Source organism: Microtus ochrogaster, chromosome 18 (genome assembly GCF_000317375.1).
Source record: "Microtus ochrogaster isolate Prairie Vole_2 chromosome 18, MicOch1.0, whole genome shotgun sequence".
Classification (NCBI taxonomy): domain Eukaryota; kingdom Metazoa; phylum Chordata; class Mammalia; order Rodentia; family Cricetidae; genus Microtus; species Microtus ochrogaster.
The window spans coordinates 42679170-42685899 of NC_022020.1; positions in this window are offsets into that span (position 1 = coordinate 42679170).

Sequence of the window (6730 nt, forward strand, 5' to 3'; positions counted from 1 at the left end):
TGCATGCAGAACAATACACATGTGTGCCCACACATCAACCTCCAACTCCCATGCATGCATACCAATACACAAGTGTGCCCACACATAGGCAAACATACTACACAGAAACAGAAGGGGAAAATGAAAATAACAAGACCATTGAGAGAAACTGAATGCATAAGTGGAAGGAATTCCATGGCTGTATATCAGAAGGGTTAATATCAAATTAAACGTTAATTCTCCCAAGTGGATGAGTATAGCAATGCCCACCAAAATCCTAGCTGTCTTTTAAGAAGACATTGACGAGCTGATTTTAAAAGCTATATGCAAATGCAAGGGACCCAAAACAGCCTGACCTAGAGATGTAGTTCAATTGGTAGGATGTTCACCTGTTATGTATGAAGCCCTGGGTTCAGTTCTTATCACAGAAAGTGGAACAGTGACATCCAACTGTAACTTCAGCACTGGGGAGGTAGAGGTAGGAGAAACAGGAGTTCAAGGTTAGCCTGCACATCAGGTTCAAGGCTAGCCTGGGCTACATAAATAAGAAGAATAAAAACATTTATACTTTCAAATTATGACTATACAGTACCAAAAAGGCTGCAATGATCAAGGCAGTGTAGCAGTGAATCTCTGGCACTAGGACAGACAGACAGACGTTACAGAAGGAGAGTTCAGAAGTCTGTTCTTACTTTAGAGTTCATTGATACTTTTAAGAGAAACCAAAATCAATGGAAAAATATAGGCAGTATACAGCCCTGTTTGGCCTATAACTTGCTGAGAAGACCAGGCTGGACTCAAACTCGCAGGGATCTACCTGCCTCTGCCTCCTGAATATTGGGATCAAAGGTGAGCAGCACCGCGTCCAGCAAGATCAGCCTTTTCAGTGGATAGTGCTGAGCCAAACAGACAGCCATCTTTTTTAAAAGTGAATTTAGACTCCTGTTTTAAACCATTGACAAAAATAATGCAAAGTAGTTCAAAAACCTAAATTAAGAATTTAAACTATACATTCTTAGAAGAAAGTATAGTCTCCATCCCTCTGAATTAGGTGATGGTTTCTATAAAACGATACTAAAAACAGAAAGGACAGATTAAGAGAGGATAAATTGGTTGTCCAAAGTGGGAACATTTATGTTTCGAAGCATGCCATTAAGAAAGTGAAATGACAACCTGGGTGTGGTGGCATGTGTCTGTAACTCCAGAATTCAGAAGGCTGAAGTAGAAGGATGGCTAGTTTGAGAACAGCCTGCATTATGTATCAAGGGTCGGGGGCTGAATTAAGTGAAAAGACAACCTATAGATAGAATGGGAGAAAGTATTCATAATCACATGCCTGATGACTTGAATACTGCAAAAATTTCCATGCAATGTAACACTAAAAAGACATAAATAGATAACAGACTTGAATAGAAATTTCCTCAAAGAAGATATGCAAATACCCAATAAAGACATAGCAAGAGGCTCAACATTGTCAGCTACTGGGGAAAAAAGACAAAAAAAAAAAAACACAATAGCTACAATCCAGAACAATGGCAAGTTTCACATAGCGAAGCAGAGCTTCATGCATTGCTGGTAGGGCCTGAAAAACACGGTAGTCAGTTTGGACAACAGTTTGGCAGTTTCTTAAAATGCTAACCATGCAGTTAGCATGTGTTCCAGCAGTTCTGCTTCTAGCAGAAGTGAATGTTTAAGACCATTTTTAAAATGTACACTAATGTCCATTGTCGTGTAAGTGCCAAAGAAGAAATAGCACCTATGTCTGCCTGATTGATGGACAGATAGACATTACTTGGTATATCCATATACTGAAGTATTACTAGATAGGAAAGGAGTGAATTTAGCATGTTGCAAAGACATTATGCTAAATGAGACACTTCTAAAGATTGGATCTGAAATATCCCACTGAAATTTGCCAGAACCTTTAAGAGGCGGGCCTTTCTCTAATTTGTTTTCTGTTGCTGTTATAGACACCATGAGCAAAAGAACTTGGAGCCACGGAGCTCTTGTTTCGGCTTACAGGTTACAGTCTGCCACAGAAGGAAATCAGGGCAGGATCTCAAGCAAGAACCCGAAGGCAGAAACTGAAGCAGAGATCATGGAGGAATGCCATGTCCTGGCTTGACTCCAGGCTCACAAACACCCACCTTTCATGGACTGCTCAGACCCACCTGCCCATAATGGGTTGGAAACTCTTACCTCAATAGTAATCAAGGAAATACAGAAATGTACTCCCCAAACATGTCCACAGGCAATCTGATAGAAACAATTGTTTGAGATTCCTGTTCAAAGTGTGACTAGTTGACAACCAAGATTAGCCATCCCAGGCCTGCTGGGAAGTTTTCGGGTCATTGGATATGTGGCCTTGAAGGGAACAGGAAGACTCAATTCTTTCTCCTTCCTCTCTCTCTCCCTGGCTGTCACATCACACATGCCCACCACAGGTCCCAAACAACAGAGCTGACCAACCCATGGACTCAAACCTTTAAAAACGCCCAAGGCAAAAGAATCCTTTCCATATTTTGTAAGCAAGTTGATTATCTCAAATATTTGTTGTAAGGACAGGAAATTGACAAACTCAGACATGTTAGGCAGTGCAGAAAGGAGGCTAGTGGTTTCGGGGAGGTAGGGAGCAAGAAAGGAAAAGTTTTAACTGCTAATGGATTATTGCGTTTCTTGAAGGTGGAGGACATGGTGATGAAATGCCTCAGAAGCAGACATGTTGATGGTGATGGTTGCACAGCTCTGAACTGCATCCGAGGTGAGTTGTGTAAGGTGTAGCCTAATGGCATCATTACAGTCAAATGGACTTACACTTATGCTTCAGCAGTTTCAGGGAACCAGATCAACCGGAAAAGGCTAGTGATATTAGTTCATCTCAGAGCACTGTCGGAATACAAAGAGGGGGTCTGCTTGTCTTCAACTCAAATATATTCGAATGGCAGAAACCTCGAGGAGTTTGTTTCTGTTCAAAACAGTTCTTTTCTGTCAACTTCTCATTTCCCTTCTACCATAATAGTGTCCACATCTTCGAGAATAGAAACGGTTCCCCCTCTGTTGGACTTTCTACGCAGGATAATGGCTGCGTCATTTGAGAGTCGCTTAGGCTAACTCGTTTAAAGGTAAGGTGCTCTTGTAGTTGTTTCCAAATAACAGCCTAACTCTGAGCAGGCTTTGAATTTCAGAAAGAAACAATTAAATTGAAATCTAAGTTTCTGAATCAAAAGACTTTTCTATGTATGTTGTCTTGTTGGGAACATGAATGTTCTTGTGCCCAAAAATCTCCCAGGAAACCAAAAATGTTAAATACCCAGGATTTTCCTTTCAAAGGGGGTGACTTGTAACCTCTTTTCCAGAAGGCTGATAATTGGAGGTAATTAATAGCTTGGTGATCTGCTTTATCTGTTGGACCAGGTCCTATCAAACTTCTACAACCACGATCAAAAGTGGCTTGTAATCTAAATGACTCTTATATTAACTGTACACCCAAGGGCTCATCCAAGCTCCCACAATCAGGACCAGAGATACCTAATAGTCTAAAAGACCCTTACATTATCTGTATAGCGAGAGGCTCCCCAAGTCCCCACAACCAGAACCAGAGGTGACTAATAGCCCAAATGATCTATATGCTATATGTATAACTGAGACAGACCAGTTTCCTCCTTAGGCTCTTGAGTTAGTATAGGAAACCTATCTCTAGAACCCATCTTCTTGGAAGAAATGACATGTACTTTGAATTAAATTTCAATGTAATTATTTACATTGTGTACCAGGAACTGTTTTACACCAGGAAACATTTTCCAAATTATATTGTGTCTGAATATGCTGGCGATAAATTGCCTAGCATCAGATTCTCTAAAGGTTTGTTCCAGCCTGGAGACTAAGTCAGGCTGACCTGAGTTTTCTTTTTCAGTTCTTCATAAATCATTCTGCTGTGACATCTACAGGGACCCCTCATTGTCTAAACAAACACTCATCTGACATCAGTAATTACAGTCTTGAATTTCCACAAGGTCTAAGCATGGTCCCTGGAAATGGGAGCTTGTAGGGTCTAAAGAAAATGGGAAGCATGCATGTATATATTAAAGGGGCAGCTACTACTAGTCATAGCAGATGGTTACCCTGCAGAAGTATCAGTTCAGAGCCCCCAATTTAGGTTATAAGCTGCCCGTTCAGATATTTAGGTAAGAAACCTAATGTTTAAAGAACTACAAATGTTTTAAGGCACAGAAGTAATCAAAAGCTACCTACAAATGCCAAATCCAACTGTCTTTAATTTTGCATCTTTTGTATACACACCCCATGGGACTAAAAATTCAGCCCTATACCTATATCAACACCATATCTTTCTTTTTGGCAGGTGGTAGAAGGGGATTTGAGACAAGGTTTCTCTGTGTAGCACTGGCTGTCCTGGAACTTGTTTTGTAGGTTAGAGACCAAGCTGGCCTTGAACTCACAGAGATCCTCCTGCCACTGCCTCCATAGTGCCAGGATTAAAAGCAGACACCACCACACCCAGCTCAGATCTTATTTTTGTTATTTGTATCCACTATGCCGATGAAAACATGTATTGGCATAAAAGTTAAAATAACATAGCTTTTAGTTTTTGATTCAGATTCTAAAAGAATTGCTGAAAGATATTATAAAAATTGAAACAAAATAGAGACTGATAAGCAGGGAGATGTTCATGATAGTGTTAGTATTCATAACTAGATATTGTGGAAAATGCCAGAGTCACTGTGATTAATTGCATTTTATAAATCATAACATGGAACATAGAGAAACCATTGAATTTTAATAGGACAGGAAAAAATAATGCATTGCTGAATGAATAAAATCAGATACAAGAAACACAATGTGTTCCCAATTACTTGAACAGTTAAGATATTTGTGTGCTGGGAGTAATATGTGGGACATGTGTATGCAAGGGTGTGCACGCCGGCCTGAGCAGGATGTCAGGTGGCTCTGTCCTGTATACCCTTGAGACAGGGTCTCTTGCTGCACCTGGAGGTAGGCTGATGGCAAGCAAGGCTTAGGGATTCTCCTGCCTCTGCCTCCCACTATGTGAGTGCTGGGGGCTTGGGATTTAGGTCCCCACATGTGAATAGCAAGCACTCTTACCCACTGAGACATCTCCCCAGATCCAAATGCATATTTAAAAAAAAATAGATGGAAGTTATGCTAAATGTTGAAACACAAAGATTACTTATTGTGATTTTCCCCTAATTTATTTCCAGATTTCTTACAATTACTAAAACTCAGTGACTACTACACTGTTTTTATCTTGCTGGTAATGATGTCTAAAATAATCAGAAATTATCATAATCATAATTTCATATTCATTAATAAACCTGGCTAACAAGCCATTGAAGAAGTCACAAGGGTAATATGGTCATGTAAGTCATGCACATAGTCCATAAACAGCATGTAAATTATGTATTTTTCCTTTATCACACTTAGGTCATTAACCTAGTAACCCCTACTAGAAATGTAGACCTGTTCACTAGAAGTGGAAGTAGCAATGAGTTCATACAAAATGAAAAACAGAATGTCACTAGGAACACAAATCAAGGTCAGTAGTAGATCTACAGACATTTCAGCATATAGAGTATTTTACAAACAAGGCCCAATATTTGCCAAATAAAGTCACTCTGAGATACTGGTTAACTATAAAAAATAAAATAAAATAAAACAAAAAAAAACACCACAAAAGGGCTATGTGTAATCCAGAGGGTCACCATTTCACTCCTGCCCAAGAAGTACCACTGTGTTATTCTAAATACAACTAAAAGTTAATGGCATCAAGTGTCTTCAACTTCCACAAATGCTGGGGCATAAAAGCTAGTAGAGGTTTTCTATAAAAATCCAGATAATATTTTTTTTGCTTTTTAGGCTATATGATCTCTTGCTAGAACTACTCAGATTTTTAAACACAGAAACAGGCGTCTTGGGAAAAAGAAGGGCAATAGCAAGAGTGGGAATGAGAGGTAAGGGATAAATGAGGATCAAAACACAACGTGTGCTTGAATGGAAATGTTGTAAGGAAATAATTATTATGCATAAGTAATATGCGCTAATAAAAAATTTAAACCCTAAAATACCTTTGTGTATGCATACAATTATTACATACAAGGCTGTTTATATAACATGAAAAACTAAAGCAAACAAAAAAATCCCACTCAGATAAATAACTTTATTTGAGATAATATTTATGCTTTTTTAAAAAAAAGGCTTATTTTTGGAAAATAAGAACATGTTGTCCCAAATTTAGTAAGACTACAAAGTCCCTAGGCAGATCCAGCCTTGACTGCACGAAATCCATTCTAGTTTGCATGTGGTTCCTTTTCCTGCCTTGGTTCTACAGATGCAAAGTCCAAACCCTTTCTCGCCTTCCTTCTTAGGTAGGTGGCCACACAATCTAGTTCTAGTCAATGTTCTCTGGAATGCCTGGTTTTGCGTGTCAACGTGACACAGGCTAGAGTCATCAGAGAGGAAGGAGCCTCAGTTGAGGAAATGCCTCCATGAGATCCAGCTGTAAGGCATTTTCTCAATTAGTGATCAAATGCAGGAGAGCCCAGTCCATGGTGGGTGGTGTCATCCCCAGGCTGGGAGTCTTGGGTTTTATAATAAGGTGGGCTGAGCAAACGGAGGGAAGCAAGCCAGTAAGCAGCTTCCCTCCTTGGCCTCTGCATCAGCTCTTGCCTGTGGTATCCTGCCCTGTTTGAGTTCCTATCCTGACTTCCTTCTGTGA